The 20,147-nt window shown below is 43.3% G+C and overlaps 1 protein-coding gene and 1 long non-coding RNA gene across 6 annotated transcripts in view; one reads left to right on the top strand and one right to left on the bottom strand.

The window, feature by feature from the left end:
• LOC125456922 (uncharacterized) overlaps positions 1–11,138 on the top strand; it is a 72,639-nt gene extending 61,501 nt beyond the window's left edge. Inside the window, exon 4 of the long non-coding RNA XR_007248540.1 lies at positions 10,911–11,138. This is a non-coding gene — a long non-coding RNA (uncharacterized LOC125456922). The remainder of the gene's footprint in view (positions 1–10,910) is intronic.
• Positions 1–20,147, bottom strand: part of igsf11 (immunoglobulin superfamily member 11) — a 280,353-nt gene that overhangs the window by 104,010 nt on the left and 156,196 nt on the right. The window lies entirely within an intron of this gene.

The raw sequence follows: 20,147 nt of genomic DNA on the forward strand, positions 1-20,147 counted from the left end.
TCAACCGGTTTACTCTCATCTACCTGTTTGGTCACCTTCTCAAAAAACTCAATAAGGTTCGTGAGGCACGACCTTCCCTTCACAAAACCATGCTGACTATCCCTAATCAATTTATTCTTTTCTAGATGATAATAAATCCTATCCCTTATAACCTTTTCCAACACTTTACCAACAACTGAAGTAAGGCTCGCTGGTCTATAATTCCCAGGGTTGTCTCTACTCCCCTTCTTGAACAGGGGAACCACATTTGCTATCCTCCAGTCATCCGGCACCATTCCTGTAGACAATGACGAGTTAAAGATCAATGCCAAAGGCTCGGCAATCTCCTCCCTGGCTTCCCAGAGGATCCTAGGATAAATCCCATCTGACCCAGGGGACTTATCTATCCTCACACTCTGTAGGATTTCTAATACCTCATCCTTGTGAGCCTTAATCCCACCTAGTCTAGTAGCCTGTATCTCAGTATTCTCCTCGACAACATTGTCATTTTCTCGAGTGAATGCTGTCGAAAAATATTCATTTAGTGCTTCCCCTATCTCCTCTGACTCCACACACAACTTCCCACTACTATCCTTGATTGGCCCTAATCTTACTCTCGTCATTCTTTTACTCCTTAAATACCTTTAGAAAGCCTTAGCGTTTACCCTGATCCTATCCATCATGGTCAGTTGCCATTGGTTCCCCTGGTACGGAACAGCCCTGAGTCAGTAGGCTTCAGGGAGATAGCTGTGCTGAGATCTCAGGAAAAGTAGCTGCCTGGGACCCCTATTCTGTTGGTAGCTACAGGGATGGCTCTCCCTCTGTCCCACATCAGGGCCAGCAGTTATACAGGATAGTCAGAACTGCAGATGCTGGACTCAGAGCTAACAGAGTGTGGAGCTGGAGGAGCACAGCAGGCTGAAGAAGGGTCCCTGTTAGCCAAATGTTGCTTTTCTTACATACCTATAGAATCAATATTTTTTCTCCCCTACATTGCATTAATATTATGTTCTCCTTTCACTTAAAAGGTTTCTTTGGTCTTGCTTTGTTGCATTTTATGGATCTTCAAATGCTCAGAATTACCACCATTTCTTGCAACTTCATAGGCCTTTCTTATGCAATGCTGAATGTCCCTCTTTATCCATGGTTGACACACCACTTTTTCAGATTTTGCACCTTGAATGAGAGTATAGCTGCTGCATGTTGAAAAGTGATTGTGTGCAGCTTGTTTCATTGCCTCCATGCTAGTTTATAACTGGACAGAAACATGCTGCCACCAACCTTAAGGATGAGTGACATGTCAAAGTGGTTTAATCGCAAGATTGGCAGAAGGAGATAAGATTTTTGCAGTACACAGAATTTCAAAAAGATGTTGAGCCAGAAAGGGCATCTCAAAGGCAGAACGCAGCATTGTAGATGTTTGATTTCACCATCATCAGCTGACATTCCCATGGCCAGCAGCAAATAAGACGCCAAAATATTCATGAGAATCAATCAGAAAACAATGCTGGATTTTCCAAATTGCACTCCAGAACAGACAAAGCCCAAGAAAAATGAAAAAAAAATTGATGGAGGGGGTACCTAACCAATGATGAGGAATGTGACACTAAGAGAAAAGTTGCCAAAACACACCATATCCAATCGCATCCAAGTTTAAGATCATGCTGTTACGAAACAAAGTAAATCTAAAACCGCCACGTGCCCCCCCCAACCACCCAATACAAAAAAACCTGCAATTCACAACCTTGATTCCAATACAACTACTTAGTCTAAATCTTGTCCACCAAGCAATAATCTACTTAAGTAATAGCAGCACAATCTATAGCAGACTGAACGCAATATTGAGACCTCTCATCACGGATCAGATAATTCAACCATCAATGCCCAAAATCAAAGACTAATTCCTAATTTTATGGCCTTCACAATAGGAGATCTTCATCTCTACAAATCAGTGCTGTTCAAATTCCTCAGTTCTGTTTTATGAAGCCTAGATATTTGATTTGAAAAGGAAAGATTGCTTTTTTTTGAGACATAGGCAGAGGAGAGATGTTTAATTTAAACACGACAATGGAAACTTGTTTTTTTTAAAAAAAGAGGGATAACAAGGTGTAGAGCTGAATGAACACAGAAGGCCAAGCAGCATTAGAGGAGCAGGAAAGCTGACGTTTCAGGTCTAGACCCTTCTTCAGAAATAGGGGAAGCGAAGTGGATTCTGAAATGAAAGGGGCTTTTTTTTTTAAATTATAGAACATAGAGCATAGAACATTACAGCACAGTACAGGCCCTTCAGCCCTCAATGTTGTGCTGACCTATCATACCGATCTCAAGCCCATCTAACCTACACTATTCCATGTACGTCCATATGCTTGCCCAATGATGACTTAAATGTACCTGAAGTTGGCGAATCTACTACCGTTGCAAGCAAAGCCTTCCATTCCCTTACTACTCTGAGTAAAGAAACTACCTCTGACATCTGTCCTATATCTTTCACCCCTCACGCTCGCCATCACCATCCTAGGATATAGTCAGTAATGATGACAGAAACTAGACAAAAAAGCAGCTTCTTCCCAATAACTGAGGGGATTTCAAACAAGGGCTTGCCACTTGCAGGATGAAACTTGAGACACCGAAAACAAAAGAGCAAGAGAAGCCTGTTCTAGGAGTGGTCACGATGTGAAATTCGGTGGTTAAGGTAGGTACTATGGCAATATTCAAGATAGGTGCTTGAAGAGATGAAGGATAATGGAGGCACCACAAATAAATGCAACCAGAGTTATTCGAATAGAAATAAAATACTGTCAATGCTGGAAACTGAAATAAAGAGACAGTGTCGAAATGATTATTTAGAGATAGCAAGAACTGCAGATGCTGGAGTCAGAGACAACACAGTGTGAAGCTGGAACAACACAGGAGGTCAGGCAGCATCAGACAGGCAGGAAAGTTGACATTTCCGGTTGGGAGCCTTCTTTAGAAATGGGGAGGGGAAAAGGCACTTGGAAATAAATAGAGGGGAGGGGTGTGTGGCTGGGAAAGGTAGGTGTGATGGTGATAGGTGAGTGTAGGTCAGTGAGGTGGGAGGAACAGATGATAGGTGGGAGAGATGATGGACAGATTGTGTGTCAGGTCAAGGAGGCAACTGTTGGCAAATGGAAGATGTTGTCATTTGTCATGAACACAGCACAGATGCAGCCTGGCCTGCTGTGTTCCTCCAGCTCCATAACGTGTTGTCTCTGGAAATGATTTCCTGTTCCTAATGAGGATCAGAACTTTTATCTTGCTTCTTTGGTGTGTAACTATTTGATTATTCTTCTTCAGGTGTCATACTGGACTCGAAACATTAACACTGTTTTTCTCTCTCCACATACTCTATCAGACCTGCTGGGTTTCTCGATTACTTACTGTTTATATCGAAGATTTACTTGCACTAAAAGGAATGAATGAGAGATGCTGGTTTGCACCTATGGTCTCATTGTAACGTGGATCAGAGAATCAGAGACAAACGCAGTTCCTCATGAGGCAAGCAATCATTCCCAAAAGAGTAATCTCAGAGTTCAAGTTGAAAACAGGTCAAAAATAAAATCTACGGCATCCTAGGTGCTTTCCGAACATTGGCAGTTAGTAATTCCCTCAAAATTGATCTCAATAATAGTTGACACAGACAACTGACAAGTCAAGACACCACCTAAGTAATTTGAAGTGAGACTGCAAGTTGCGGACCCATCATTAAATCAGTGAATTGAACTAATTCCAGCAACTGTCCATACAACAGTCACAGAACTAGTGATTTCAAGTGCCAGCAGTGAGATATTTCCATTTCAGCCACAGGCGAGAGGTACAAATCTCAGGCATCAGTTTCAACAATGTACAAACTCATGTGGTTGCATGATGGCCTGACATCACTAACAAATATTTAGCAAACTCCATTCTTGGAATTCTGGTAGATCCTGAGCAACCTCTGAAGCAAATTTATTAAGATTTATTTTAATAACGTTTGATTATTTCCTTCAATATGAAGAAAAGTTCCACTCTGCTGGCTGTTGAAAAACAGATTTAAACAATCCTACAGTTTTTATTGCCAATAGTGAAAAGGAAATTAGTTAAAATCTTCTCAGCCTTTCACCTAATCTCTACTTATTATTTCTTAGATTTCACTTTTGCGTGTTTTTGTAGATATGAAAAGTTAAATTTATCTATCTTATCCAACTTCAGATTATTTTTTGAAGTTTTTAAGTAAAGTTAGTAGCCAGCAAGACATCCTAGATATAACCATATCAATTTTGGAATTGATTTGTGATCGAAAGAAAATACAGCCATAATTAACATAGAATATCTTTATTGCTCTTCAGGGCACAGTTTAGCGAGATGCACAAATGCTTAGTTGTTCCTGCTTTGATGTGCTTGCCTGAAAGAACGTAAAATTGGGTCAACTGTTGCTGCGGCTTTATGTAATGAAATAGGGAGTAGTAATCTGCAAAACTGCAAGATCAAACATGAACCTTGCTAAGTAAATATACTCATAACTTATCAGTGTGTTCCACTATCTGGAGATCCTTCACTGAGTTATATGTTATAGGTAACTTCATGCATCTTACACAGTGTAAGTAGTATGAATGATTTATATTACTACATCACTGCCCATTTTGTCAGTTTCCTCCAAGAACTACAGTGGAAGGCTACAACATGAGCTAGGTAGGTTTCCTGTAGCATTGCAGGGTCATGAAATCATGCAACAGGAAAGCATAATTAAAAGGGATACCATATACATACAAGATAACAAAGTGTGGAGCTGGATGAAGACACCAGACCAAGCAGCATCTCAGGAGCACAAAAGCTGACGTTTCGGGCCTAGACCCTTCATCAGAGAGGGGGATGGGGAAAGGGAACTGGAATAAATAGGGAGAGAGGGGGAGGCGGACCGAAGATGGAGAGTAAAGAAGATAGGTAGAGAGGAGAGTATACGTGAGGAGGTAGGGAGGGGATAGCTCAGTCCAGGGAAGATGGACAGGTCAAGGAGGCGGGATGAGGTGGTAGGTAGGAAATGAAGGTGTGGCTGGAGGTGGGAGGAAGGGATGGGTGAGAGGAAGAACAGGTTAGGGAAGCAGAGACAGGCTGGGCTGGTTTTGGGATGCAGTGGGGGAAGGGGAGATTTTGAAGCTTGTGAAATCCACATTGATACCATGGGGCTGCAGGGTTCCCAAGCGAAATAGGAGTTGCTGTTCTGGCAACCTTCGGGTGGCATCATTGTGGCACTGCAGGAGGCCCATGACAGACATGTCATCTAAAGAATGGGAGGGGGAGCGGAAATGGTTTGCAACTGGGAGGTGCAGCTGTTTGTTGCAAACCAAGCGGAGGTGTTCTGCAAAGCGGTCCCCAAGCCTCCGCTTGGCTTCCCCAATGTAGAGGTAGCCACACCGGGTACAATGGATGCAATATACCACACTGGCAGATGTGCAGGTGAACATCTGCTTGATATGGAAGGTCATCTTGGGGCCTGGGTTAGGGGTGAGGGAGGTGATGTGGGGGCAAGTGTAGCACTTCCTGCGGTTGCAGGGGAAGGTGCTGGGCGTGGTGTGGTTGGAGGGGAGTGTGGAACGGACAAAGGAGTCGCGGAGAGAGGGTCTCTCCGGAAGGCAGACAAGGATGGGGATGGAAAAATAGCTTGGGGTGGTGGGGTCGGATTGTAGATGGCGGAAGTGTCGGAGGATGGTACGTTCTATCCGGAGGTTGGTGGGGTGGAATGTGAGAACGAGGGGGATCCTCTGGGGGAGGTTGTGGCGGGGGCGGGGTGTGAGGCATGTGTTGCGGGAAATGCGGGAGACGCGGTCAAGGGCGTTCTCTACCACTGTGGGGGGAAAGTTGCGGTCCTTGAAGAATGTGGACTTCTGGGAGCAGATGCGGCGGAGGCGGAGGAATTGGGAATAGGGGATGGAATTTTTGCAGGAGGGTGGGTGGGAGGTGGTGTATTCTCGGTAGCTGTGGGAGTCAGTGGGCTTGAAATGGGCATCAGTTACAAGCTGGTTGCCTGAGACGGAGACTGAGAGGTCCAGGAAGGTGAGGGATGTGCTGGAGATGGCCCAGGTGAACTGAAGGTTGGGGTGGAAGGTGTTGGTGAAGTGGATGAACTGTTCGAGCTCCTCTGGGGAGCAAGAGGCAGCACCAATACAGGCATCAATGTAACGGAGGAAGAGGTTGAGTTTAGGGTCAGTGTAGGTGCGGAAGAGGGACTGTTCCACGTAACCTACAAAGAGGCAGGCATAGCTTAGGCCCATGCGGGTACAGCAACTCATATTCCACTTGGGAACCCTGCAGCCCAATGGTGTCAATGTGGACTTCACAAGCTTCAAAATCTCCCCTTCCCCCAACGCATCCCAAAACCAGCCCAGCCTATCTCTGTTTCCCTAACCTGTTCTTCCTCTCACCCATCCCTTCCTCTCACCTCAAGCCGCATCTCCATTTCCTACCTACTAACCTCATCCCACCTCCATGACCTGTCCGTCTTCTCTGGACTGACCTATCCCCTCCCTACCTCCCCACCTATACTCTCCTCTCTACCTATCTTGTTTTCTCTCCATCTTCGGTCTGCCTCCCCCTTGCTCCCTATTTATTCCAGTTCCCTTTCCCCAACCCCCTCACTAATGAAGGGTCTAGGCCTGAAACATCAGCTTTTGTGCTCCTGAGATGCTGCTTGGCCTGCTGTGTTCATCCAGCTCCACACTTTGTTACCTTGGATTCTCCAGCATCTGCAGTTCCCATTATCCATGTACATACAAAGTTGGTTTTCAATTTTTTTAAATATCTGTTATACATTGGAAGGAACTTGCAAGAGACTAAAAAGATGCCCAGATAGCATGTTTAACAAAATTTTCACACACAGAGTATGGTCATAACATATGCATACGTGACAATTTATCTGCAGTGATAAAATGGCCCATGACTGTAATTACTCACCCTCCTTAAATACAGCAACCCAAATTCCCAGCTAGTGAGTGAGATTAAACTAGCCCAACAGAGACCAGAAATTAAACCTGTTCCTGTATATCCGAATGTGGTAACAAAATAATTTGATGAATTGTTCAATTCATTGAGCAACACAGTCAACATTTTCAAGTATCAGAGATAATGGGAACTGCAGATGCTGGAGATTCCAAGATGATAAAATGTGAGGCTGGATGAACACAGCCTCACATTTTATCAACATTTTCAAGTGACTGTTTTCATTTCTATGTTGGGAGAGTATTAGGACTTTGGAGATGACACAGTGAGAGGCTGGATGAACACAGCAGGCCAAGCAGCAGAGGAGCAGGGAAGTTTGACATTTTGGGTTGGGACCCTTCCTCAGAAATGGGGGAGGGGAAGGCGATTCTGAAATAAATAGGGAGACAGGGGGAGGTGGACAGAAGATGGATAAAGGAGAAGGTAGGGTGAAAGGAGACAGACAGGTCAAAGAGGCAGGGTTAGAGCTAGTGAAGGTGAATGTAGGTGGGGAGTTAGGGAGGGGATAGGTCAGTCCAGGGAGGACAGACAGGTCAAGGGGGTGGGATGAGGTTAATGGGTAGGAGATGGTGTGGGGCTTGAAGTGGGAGGAATGGTTAAGGGGGGCGTGGACTAGCTGGGCTGATTTTGGAATGTGATCGGTGGAGGGGAGATTTTGAAGCTTGAAGCTTGTGAAATACACATTGATACCCTTGGGCCGCAGGGTTCCCAAGCGAAATATGAGATGCTGTTCCTGCATCTTTTGGGTGGCAGGTCATTGTGGCAATGCAGGAGGCCCAAGATGGACACGTCGTCCGAAGAGTGGTGGGAAGGTGGGTAGTTGTAATGGTTTGCGACTGGGAGGTGTAGTTGTTTGTTGCGAACTGAGCAGTAGGTGATCTGCAAAGCGGTCCTCAAGCCTCCATTTGGTTTCTCCGATGTAGAGGAGGCCACAATGGGAACAGCGGATACAATATATCACATTAACATATGCGCAGGTGAACATCTGATTGATGTGAAACATCTTCTTAGGGCCAGGGATGAGGGTGAGGGGGGAGGTGTAGGGGCAGGTGTAGCACTTGCTGCGGGATGTAGAGCGAAGTGCCGGAGGGCAGTGTGGAGCAGACAAGGGAGTCACGGAGAGAGTGGTCCCTCCGGAAAGCACATAAAGGGTGGGGAGTGAAAAAACGTCTTTGGTGGGTGGTGGTGGGGGGGGGGGGGGGGGGGGGGTCGGATTGCAGATGGCGGAAATGTCAGAGGATGATGGGGTGGTATGTGAGGATGAGGGGGATTCTGTTTTGGTTATTCTTGCGGATAGGGGTCTGAGGGATGAGTTACGGGAAATGTGGGAGACACGATCGAGGGCATTTTCGATCACTGTGAAGGGAGTGTTGTGGTTTCTGAACAAATAAAAACAGAACATCTGGGATGTTCAGGAGTGGAATGCCTAATCTCGGGGGCTGATGTAGTGGAGGCGAAAGGAATTGGGAATTGGGGATGGCCTTTTTACAGGAAGGTGGGTGAGAGGAGGAATATTCTAGGTAGTTGTGGGAGTCAGTAGGCGTGAAATGGATATCAGTTTCCAGGAGATGGAGATAGAGGGGTCCAGGAAGGAGAGAGAGGTCTCAGAGATAGTCCAGGTAAACTTTTGGGTGGCACGGTGGCTCAGTGGTTAGCACTGCAGCCTCACAGCGCCAGGGACCCGGGTTCAATCCCAGTGTCGGGCTACTGTCTGTACGGAGTTTGCACATTCTCCCCATGACTGCGTGGGTTTCCTCAGGGTACTCCGGTTTCCTCCCACAGTCCAAGGATGTGCAGGCTAGGTGGATTGACCATGCTAACTTGCCCATAGTGTTCAGGAGTGAGTGGGTTATAGGGGGATGGGTCTGGGTGGGATCTTCAAGGGGCGATGTGGACTTGTTGGGCCAAAGGGCATGTTTCCACACTGTAGGGAATCTCATCTAATCAAGGTTGGGGTAGAAGATGTTAATGAAGTGGATGAACTGTTCGAGCTCCTCGTGGGACCACAAGTCGGCACCAAAACTGTCAATATAACGGAGGAAGAGATGGGGGATAGGGCTAGGTGTAGCTTTGGAAGAGAGATTGTTCCACATACCCTACAAAGAGGTGGGCACAGCTTGGGCCCATGCGGGTACCCATGGCTACCCCCTTTGTCTGTAAGAAGTGGGAGGAATTAGGACTAGGCTATTAGGAATTAGGTATGAGGACTTTGCATTTGTGCATGTATCCAGCTATAGCAGACCAGCAAATCAATATAAATATTTAATCTTTAGACAAAAGAAAAGTAATAGATTAGCTCTTATAATAAATAGCAGAGCTCATTGGTGAATTGCAAAACAATTTTGAGGGGATGGCATCTGAAAGGACTCAAATTTTGACTATCTGTTCATGTCAAGCTTATCTGGAGCAAAGCAGTCACAGTTGTCATGGTCCTTCCTCCCCAAGGTCTACAGTCTCTGCTCAGTTTCCAAACAACTATATTTAAGGCTAACATTATCACTCTGTGGATCCCTACGTACATCTGAAGAACTGCTGCACTGCAGGGCCACAAAGTGACAATGAAACAGCTGCCTGCAACAAATTATTTTACATTGTTGAAGCTCCAGAGCATTCCCATCATATGTTATGATCACGAGGCCTCCAGAACAAGAGATTAGAGCCCGCAAGTCAAGCCTATAGCTATTAGAATTAGAATGCAAATGAGATTGAGGAACCAGATTCCGAAGTTGACAACTCCACTATCACGTCTTGCCACTTCCAAGACCAGAGATAGATGGAAGTTGCTCCTTTTTTGGTTGGCAGTGTTTCTGTGCCTTTGTAGAGTGTTAATTTAGTTAAGGTTAAGCCAGAAATTGAAAGTCACTTTCTTCTCAGGAATTGGATACTGGGGCTGGTAGGGCTCTGCTGGCAGGTTATTTCATGACTGCAAAGACCCAAATCTACGTCAGATAGGTTTATTTGGCAAGTTCCCAGTTTGATGGTGAATTTTAAACTTCAAATCTTAGTTTATTCGCGAACATGGGACATCATCCAAAAATACACAGGGGTACACCAGCAGACAGATTCCTGGCACAGAAGTCTATTACCTTGGGCCCTCCAAAATGTATATAAACAGCTTCTAGCAGCTACATTTAAATGGTGCCACATATCAGGTACAGCTACCTTGTTTCTATCAGATGCACAGGCCAAGAGGAACTGCAACAATACCTCCAGTGCTTGTGCAGGCTCTCCCTTAAGACTCGAAGAAATGGGCATAGGAGGTCGTCATTTGGCCCTTGAGCCTCCTCTACTATTCCTCACATCCACTTTCCTGCCTTTCCCTCATTACCCACAATTGTCAACTTGAAATATACACAAAGGTCAGTATCCCACAGCTCTCTGTGGCAATGAGTTCCAAAAACTCAACCCTCAGAAGAAATTCTTCCTCATCTCAAAGCTTAAAATTGATGGCCATTTGTGAGACTGTGCCCTCTGCTCCAAGACCCATCTTCTCAGCATTTATGTTGTCTAGCCTCTAAAACAATCCTATACCTTGTAATGAGGTCATCACACATTCTTCTAAACTCCACTGCAGGTATCAGGCTAGGGAAACATCTCAAACTGCCTCCAGTGAAATGATATCTTTCCTTAAATAAAGGGATCAAAACTGTTCACAGTCCTCCAGGTGTAGTCTCATCAGTACCTTGTCCAGTTACAGTAGACATTTCTACTTTTTACTCCAAGCCTCTTGAAAGAAAGTCCAACATTCATTAGTCTTTCTGATTATCTGATGTACCCATGTGCCCACTTTGTGTTTCATGCACAAGTACCCCAAATCCTTTCCACATTGCAGCATTCTACTGCTTTCCACACACACCCACCCCTACTTAAATACAGTTCTTTTGTTCTCCCTTCCAAAACCAAATGATAAACCTTCTATTACCTCTTGTCTTCTCCAGATCACACCTCAAGACTGCAAAAGATATGACTGTCATAAAAGGGAACATTATTTGTACACAACCTATTGGCTCTGTGCCTGGGAACTGCTAATTGCTGTGTAACATGACTTCAGATGTAGTATAGAGCATTTGTGGAGAATCTCAAGCATAAAACTTAACATATTGATACGACAGGGCCTCAACTGGTTCTGTGCAGACTGTCTTTTGAATCAACCTGAAGCTGCTAAACAGCACACCCGATCAATCCTCATACCCATGGCCCAGCTGTACTTTCACCAGTCAGACATCATCACAGAAGTCATACTGGAATAAGCATTCCAGTTTTTATTGTTTCACTTCAAGCACCAGCCCTGAAGAGTTCATTGGCTTGCTGAGCTGGTTCGTCGTTCTTCAGATGTTTCATTACCCTGCTGAGTAATATCATCAGTGCAGCCTCAGATGAAGCACCATTGTGTTTTCCTGCCTGGTATTTAAACTCTTGGTGTCCGTTGAGCTGGGTTACCTTGCTTCCGGTTTTCCTTCGCCGTGGAGAATATATAGGGTTGCTAGTTGATGTTCATGTACTCTTGTGGCTGAATATAATCTCTGTAGACATACCACTAGCAAGAGAAACACTGGCAACACTACTGAAACAAGAACAAGACCCGAGTGACACCATCTCCACAGACAACATGAAGCTACTGGGCCTGTACCTCACCACCCACTTCACCTTTAAATGGACAAATATACAATCAGATCAATGGGACACCCATGGGATCACCTATCTCCGGACTAATAGGTGAAGCTGCGAAGCAGAGACTCAAAAGCACGGCCCTTCCGCTAATCCAGCCAAAACGACGGATACACTAATGGACGACTCCTTCGTAATTATTCAATGGACCAAACTACAGCAGACACATGAGCTAATCAACAGCACACTCACTGGGATCAGATTCACCAAGGAAGAGGAGAAGAACAAACAGCACCAATTCACGGACTTCGTGCTGGAACACAGGACCACCAGGAAATTCCCAAAAAAAGGTACACAGGAAAGCCACACACACACACAGACCAAGTGTTGAATTCCAACAGCAACCATCCTAACGACCACAAATGAAGTTACATCGAAGAGGCAAAGGTATGGTATTCATCGAATCCCTACAGTATGGGGACAGGCCATTGGGACCAGCAAGTCCACACTGCACCTCCGACAGCAACCTGCCCAAACTCATTCCCCTACCCCGATTCCCTGTGTCTAACCCACCTAACCTAAACATCCTTGGGCATTATGGGCAACTTAGCATGGGCAATCCACTCAGCCTGCACATCTTTGGACTGTGGGAAGAAAGCACAGCCACCAGAGGAAACCCAAGCAGACACTGGGAGATTGTGCAAACTCCACACAGACAGTTGCCCATGGGTGGAATTGAACCTGGGTCCCTGGGGCTGTGAGGCAGCAGTGCTCACCACTGAGCCACCCTGCCACCCCTATTTAAACAGGCAACAACACACTGCAGCAACACAGAACTACGCCAAAAAGAGGAGTACCTCCTCCAAGTATTCAAGGAGGAGAGATACCCAAAAAAACTGGATCAGACGATACACGTTACACAAATAACAATACACTCCTCATGTTACCATACATCAGGAACATATCTGAACAGACAACAAATCTCCTACGACCACTGGGCATCAGAGTAGCACAGAAACCCACATCAACACTACGCCAACTGCGAACCCAAACCAAAGACCCATTACCCACAATGGACAGGACCAATGTCATATACAAGATCCCCTGCAAAGATTGCAACAAAACAATATATTGGGCAGACAGGAAGAAAATTAGCCACAAGAGTACATGAACACCAACTACCAACAAAAAACAAACAACCAATACTCACTCATCTTCACCCACATAGCTAAAGGAAAACCGTCAGTTTGACTGGGACAACACCAGGATCATGGGTCAGGCCAAGCAGAAACAAGCAGAGAATTCCTAGAGGTCTGGTTCTCCACTAACAAGCCCATCAACAAACAGCTAGACACTACACATACTCCATTGCAAAGGAAAACTGGAAGCTCAACAGACACTGTAGAGTTTAAATAACAGGTGGGAAAAGACAACAGCACTTCAGAGGCTGCACTGAGGATGTTACCCAGCAGAGTAATGAAACATCTGTGGAACAAAAATCCAGCTCAGCAAGCCAACCAACCGGAACATCCACGACCCGAGCCGGAAATCTACTCAAAAACCCGAAGAGTTCAATTTCACAAGCACAGAGTCTGGACCAAGAAATACAAGTTAAAGCATTGAATGAATTTCACAACAGGTGAAATCTGAAGCAATGATACTCCGTGCATTCAAAGAGTAATTTTTCAGGGACACAAAAACTTTATTCGTCAGTAATTAACATTTGTCAGGTATTAAAAATTCAGTTCAAAAACTTGAATGTACAATCTACCTAGTCAAAAGCTCAAAAAAGTGAGGTACCATAATCATGTGCTTTTCCTGTATTTTAATGCCAAATGGCTCCGAGTAACAGTTTAGTAATGCTTTTGGATTACACCAATAAATTGGACAGCAGCTTCTGGATTGTAATTACCCACAAATGATGCTAATGTTAGTTTTATTGTCATGAGATGGTGATGAGGCTAATCAGTGCTCATCATTGGTCTTCATACCAGACACAGACCAACGTATTCACGATTGAAGAAATGGAGTAAAATTGACGGGAGGGGTGAGGAGGAAATATACAAGTCTTTACAAGATTACAAAAATGAACCGCAAAATTATTTCTTTTCCAAACAATTGTGGTATTTCATTGCCTAAGCTTTGTTTTGCCCTTTCCTCCCTCCACTTGCTTCTTCAGCTCAAAATGATATTCATTTATTTCTGTCCACATATACAAAAGCGTCTTCATTCTTTGCTCCTCCACTAGTATAATCGCTACTTTGTTCTGACGAATACACCCATTATAACAGATTTACAATCACAATTCAGGAGTACATCACATGATATTGCTTTGTTAGAAAGGCCTTCAAGCAACAAACATCATGTGGAGCAACTGTAACCAGTCAATTTCCATTACTATTTGGATGTCTTATATAAAATGAAATACTTAGTCGTGTAAGAGCAAAGTCTTTCTCCAGTTTCTATGTTTATGGAAGACATGAGCAAGAACAAAGAATTTCAGCTGCTCTGAGATCTAATGCAACTGCTGGTAGCAACAATCACAGGGAAAACTAGACTGTAGCTACTTCAGTGCTGCGATAAAGCCTTGCTCCGTGCAAGTAAAGGGATCACTTTTCCTCTGGGTTTTCCCAACTGGCACTGTTCTACAGTCCTTCGAGACCAGTAAACAATGACTCTTTATCCTAACATCAATGTCTGATACCAACTCCAATGTCAGCACATCAGGGCTACTTGGAACACACACTTTCACCATGTACTGATCAATATTATTGCTAATGACATGCCACCACAAATTGTAGGACAGTAATTGACAACTCCACAGCTCATTCCACGTGCATAGGTTTAAGGGATTTATAAATGAACCTCGACCTGCATGGACACTAATCAAGTATATAAAAGTGAAAGAACAGCTGCTCCTCTGAGGATGCCCAAAACAGTCCTATACTTCTTTCTCTATTACATCCCACTCTATCCAAAGGAGACTGCAAGGTCAAACAACTTCACTTAGAAAATACACTCCAGATGCAAAGCAAACTGCTAATAATTAATCAATCAAAAGGCAAAAGGTTCCTGGTCGAGTGCCCAATCATGAAGTGCTGCTTTGCAATAATATGCTTAAATAACAGCCTTTGTAAATTAAACAAGTTAGCTCAGGATAATTCAGTTGTTATTTGAATATCTTCCGACTTGTGAGCGTTTATTTATGCATCAGCAGTGATTCAAAAAGGGTACAGATTCCTGATCGAGTTTCAAGCATTTATTCATATAATGTAGAGATAATGCAGCCATTGCCATGAAACCCCCAGAACATGTATTAACTTGATAAGTAGCGGAGTTTCTACTGCTCCCTAAGCTGAAAGGTAACTTTAAGGGTGACATCCTTTCTAGTACACCAAACAAAGACAACTGAACCTCAAGTAATCCTGGAAAATGCGCAGTCATCATTGGCAAACACCCATATTTGAAAACTAAAGACTGTCATTTTGTTGCTGTTCAATGCAAACATTAATGACATAATTTTGCAGAATTTTTTGCAATAATTCTAGCCCTAACCTAACTTCTACCCATAAAACAGGGCAGAATAACCAAATGAAAGCTACTGGCACTTTAAGCTTTGACCAAACATATACATGTTTGCACTTGTTCTCATTGGAAAGAGGGTTATGGTGGTTCAACAGAAAATTTCAACTTTATGTTTGGGATTGATGACGGCTCTCCCTGTTGAATCTATTTAATAATGAAAATGCTGAGGATATCATAATATTTTGCTTGAAAATACATTTGAAACACTGCTAATCTCAACTGTAATTTCCACTGTACATATTTTATCTGGGCCCAACTGTATCTATGCAAAGTGCCTGAATTCCTCTGCTGGGAGCCTAGCTCCCCTGGTTTACTGTTGCACCAAAAGGCTGCATTCCCTCGCAGCAGAGACAGCCCTTCCTCTCCAATGACTGCATTTTCCTACAGCGCAGCCAACTGCACCCTGGGATCTAACTGCAACTTCTATCCACAATCACCCCACAGACTGACGTTCCCTAACCGCATGACTGACCCTCTTCTCCCACCCAGCCCCATACTGGCTTCAATTTTCCTCCTACCTCACCCGTCCTGCCACCGCCTCTCCCTATAATAGCAGCCCTTTTTAGAAGCACAAGTCCTTTTCTTGTTCATGACTACATAAATTATCCTGACAGAGCTCCCATGTTTATGCTATTTCTCTCCAGGGAAGGTTGTGAGGATGGAGTTGGGGGGGGAGGGATTACCAGGTTTGCAGAGTTACAGCAGAAGTCTATGAAAACTTAGGTTCGATAGTAACAACCTCAGCCCGCCAACACCTTCCAAGTGACCACCCTGGATACAACAGAAAACTTTAACTGAAGGAAAAAGTGGCTCACTTCAGAGAAAAAGAAAACGCCTGGGTTCTACCACTCTCCACCTCCACTGACTGATTCATCAGCAGGGACCAACTCCTTGAGAACAGCAGGTGGACGTTTTACTAACTAACTATCAGAAATAAAAAGTTACCATATTATCACACTGCTGGCCCTGGTTTGCAAATGTACCATTACCTCCCAGTACACACAGTACTGTCACTGGATGCAAGACAGAAGGAGCTTTCTCAATTCTCCAACCCTGCCAACCCACACAAAACTAGGACAAAGAGAGAACTTTGACATCACCCATTCAGTTATTTAGAAGCCATTAGACAAAACACTTTTCGACATGTTTCTGGCCTCAAGCAGCCAGGACACAAAGCTCTTGTGTTTGTGCAACAACAGCAGGATACCCAAGGTACAAAGCTGGCATTCAGATGTTAATCAGGCTTCTTTGAATAAAAGGAAATTAATTAATTCTGCATCTAATACCAAAAAAGAAACAAATCAGACCAAGTTTATTTACTACCAAAATCAAGAGTACCTGATGGTACATCACATATGGCTATAGGACATTTGCATCATAATATTATTGTGTAAAGAGCAACCAGTGAGCCAAATGGTAATCCTACATATTGCATTTAACATTTATGCTAATAGAGGGTATTAAAACTGAAATTTGCATACAGATGAAATACTTGCAGAAACTGATTTACAACAATGATTCAAGTATGCAGACATACAGAAGTGTGCATACAATATTATGCCAGAATGTTTCAGTACTGATCTAATTTATGATCATTACCTAAGTGCCCAACAGTTTAGCTTCGCAGTTTACATCAATTTAAGCTGAAGTAATAAATAATAAATAAATGTAACACAGCTTCAGCGTAACAAAATTCTCCCAAAGGTTCAAAACACTGCAACTCTTTCATTTTATGCTTTGCAATTTTTTCTGCTTAATAACATTTAATGTTAAAGAATGAAATCTCATCTATTAAAAAGGAAATAAGTTGCATTCATACGGAGCCTTTCATGAGATGAAGATATCCAAAAGTGCCTTGTAGTCAAAGTTAGTTTGAGGTATAAATGCCTTGTAATGCAAGAAATGTGGCAGATAATCAGGACAGCAAGGTCCCACAAACATCAACGTGCTGATTACTAGATATTCAGTTTTTAAGGCACTGTGGAATGAATAAAGATCAAGTCAGCAGGGAGTATATGTACAAATAAGCCATCTGTACTTAACATACATCTGAGATACAGATGAGATTTGAGTTTGTCTTATCTGACAGATAGCCATGCTGACAGCAGAATACTGGATTGTGATGGAAGCAGGCAAATAGGGCTCTTCCTAAATTTATTTTTAAATTAGTTAATGGCAAGTTTCCACAAGATTAGGAACATCCGCGTATTGCAGAAGCACTTCTGCTGTACTTTTGTTGAGGTTCAATTTTAATGATTAAAAGCCTCCCATTTCTTTCCATACATGCTATACCATACACACTTAACGTTTGCCCTGATGCTTTGCTTATAAGTGCACAGGGGGGAAAAAAAAATCAGATTCACAATGGTTGAGCATTGTTACAATTAACCATGCATCTCAGCAAAGGCCAATTAACATCCTCCTAATCTGTACTGTGCTCAAATGCAGTAATGCCACAGTCTGCACAGTAAATGGTACTCCAACTTACAAGCCAGATCCAACAAACTTTTTTCATGCAGCATCGTTATTTGTCCCCTCATTATTCAGGCTTTTCACACACCTCCATTTCTCCCAATCTTTGCCATTCTGTGACAAAGCAATAAGTGAAAGAGGCACACGCCAAGACCTCTGGTGGTACAGGTACTGAACTTGCAATGATGCGGTTTAGCACAGGGAATCGAAATTATATCAATACTTCAACAGGCTTAGAAAAGCAAAAATAGTTAAATAAAGTGGTGGAACTCACAAAAGGCATGGGTCTTTGAATTTTCTTCTGCCAAGGCTAATGACGAAGGTAAAAGTATATGTTTCTATGAACTGCATCAAGCTGAAAAATTTGCAGAAGCATGGAACAGAATTCAAAGCATTACTGGCAGCTCAGAAAATGTGCCTTGACTTGCAGGTTATGTAAAAATACAAGCACAGCTTCTAGTTCCCCTAAATAACAGAAGGTCTACGCAGATCAGCAACACAGATGTCATTGGTTCAGAGCTTTCTATCAGATGATAGACATTGCAAAAGCATCCAGAGGAGTTGAGCAGAGACCATACAGAGATCCCAATGAGTTTACTCTCCAGGGCAATTGAAGTTTCTAATGGGTAATTAGCCAGCATCTGTGATTCCACCCACCACCCCCCCACCGGATCCAAAACAATAATGTCCTCAACCGAGAGTTACCGTCAGACTTCAAATTGTTGTGATTCACCCTAGCCAGGAAAATTTAGAGGAATTAAAACTTGCTTTAATACCAACCCGCATCCAGAACTGAAATCTACCCCTCTAAACATGATATGATCCAAATCCTATTTCAATCCGCAGAACAAAAGCCTCTCCACTAGACCCCACCTACATCAAGCCCTCAGTTACCTGCCTCATGTCCTACCAAACCACTAGGCACCTTTACTCCTCATCCACCGGCCTAATAGCCATAATGACCATCTCTCAGTTGCTTTAACCCACAGGATATGGCACCTGTCAAAAAGAATGGGAATGTTCTGAGCATCAGTTCATTCCACAGCTGGCTGAATGCATCCTTAGACTGGAATCTGCTGCTTTCGCTGAAGGATTCCTGACCAAGACTCCTCCACTGTTCAGTGGGTGCTTTCAGTTTGATCTGAATTGGAAACAGGAATTCCAACCCAAACTGAAGGACTAGAGCCAACTAGTGTTGGTTCCTAAAATAAGCCAATGCACTTAGTCAACCTAGAGGCAGAGTAGGTGGCAATATGTATTATTCAGCCACACTGGTTGAGCATTTAAAATTTCTGCTTGCTGCACACTGTGGACAAAGCCAGTAGTCTTCCATAACGTTGGAGCTAATGGGGGTCAACTCAATTAAATTGCAGCTCCACTGCTTGATATGGTAATATCAATGCAGAAATGTAACCTACCTCACACCCTTCAAATTCACTAAGTAAATAGTGACCACCCTCCATGTTGAAGAACGAAAATTTAAATCCCATTAAATGAAATTTCAAAGGGTTGTGCACACGAACTGTAAGTAGGTTCTTTTAGATTTTGGGTTATTTCGTAATATTAAAATCTTCATTCTGATTTAAGACATCCAGGAAATAGCTGTTGGTTAACCTACACTAATTTAATACTCTAATGTCAAAACTAATTAGCAATTAATTTTGCAAGGAATTTGGTGGGGGAAAGTGGGTGGGAAGGCAATATTCCTGCCTATTTTAACCAGAATTAATTATGCAAAGTACAACTTGCCAAACCATATATTATGAACTCAAACTTACAATTTAACTCTGCTCAACAGGATGTATGCATGGGTGCTGGTTCAATTGACAATTTTATGCCTTACGCTACTATTAAAAAGAATTGAGGAATACACTACAAGTTACACGTCTTCAGAGATCCCAAGCCTGGCACCCACTTCATTAATAAATAATTCTTTATTGAAATGACAAGTTTCTTTGGGCGTTTGCAAATTTTTTGTTTTGGAGAGTTTGAACGGGGGTGGGGAGATATGGTGGAGAGATCCAGCAACTCTACTTTCTTCTGACACAAATGCTGAGCATTGCACCTCAACAATGATGTAAGAGGAAGAACAGGCAACTGTCCTGAACAACCACGTAGCTAATCTGCTATACGTCTCAATCTGCTTATTTGTATTAATGCTCATTCAAACCATCTTCCACAGTGCATTGTGACTGTACAGAGTCACTAACTGACTGACCCCAGAAAGTCTAGTCCTGTAAGCTAATCAAGAACTCCAAACAACACTTTTAATCTCTATTTTTGCTCCTGTTACCATTACGTATCCCTGCTGACTTAACGCTAAGGTCTCAGCTAATGCACTTTACTACACCTCACTGCCTGATGTCCCTAACTTAAGACAAATCAGACCTGGTAAAGAGGAATAAAGCATGTGTGAAGTATTGGTGAACGCAGTCTTTGTTCTGCATCAGTTGGCTCAATTAAAGAAAGACACATTACAGTGGTTTCTTTCTATGCCACCTTCAATTTAC

The sequence above is a fragment of the Stegostoma tigrinum genome, chromosome 12 (genome assembly GCF_030684315.1).
Source record: "Stegostoma tigrinum isolate sSteTig4 chromosome 12, sSteTig4.hap1, whole genome shotgun sequence".
Classification (NCBI taxonomy): domain Eukaryota; kingdom Metazoa; phylum Chordata; class Chondrichthyes; order Orectolobiformes; family Stegostomatidae; genus Stegostoma; species Stegostoma tigrinum.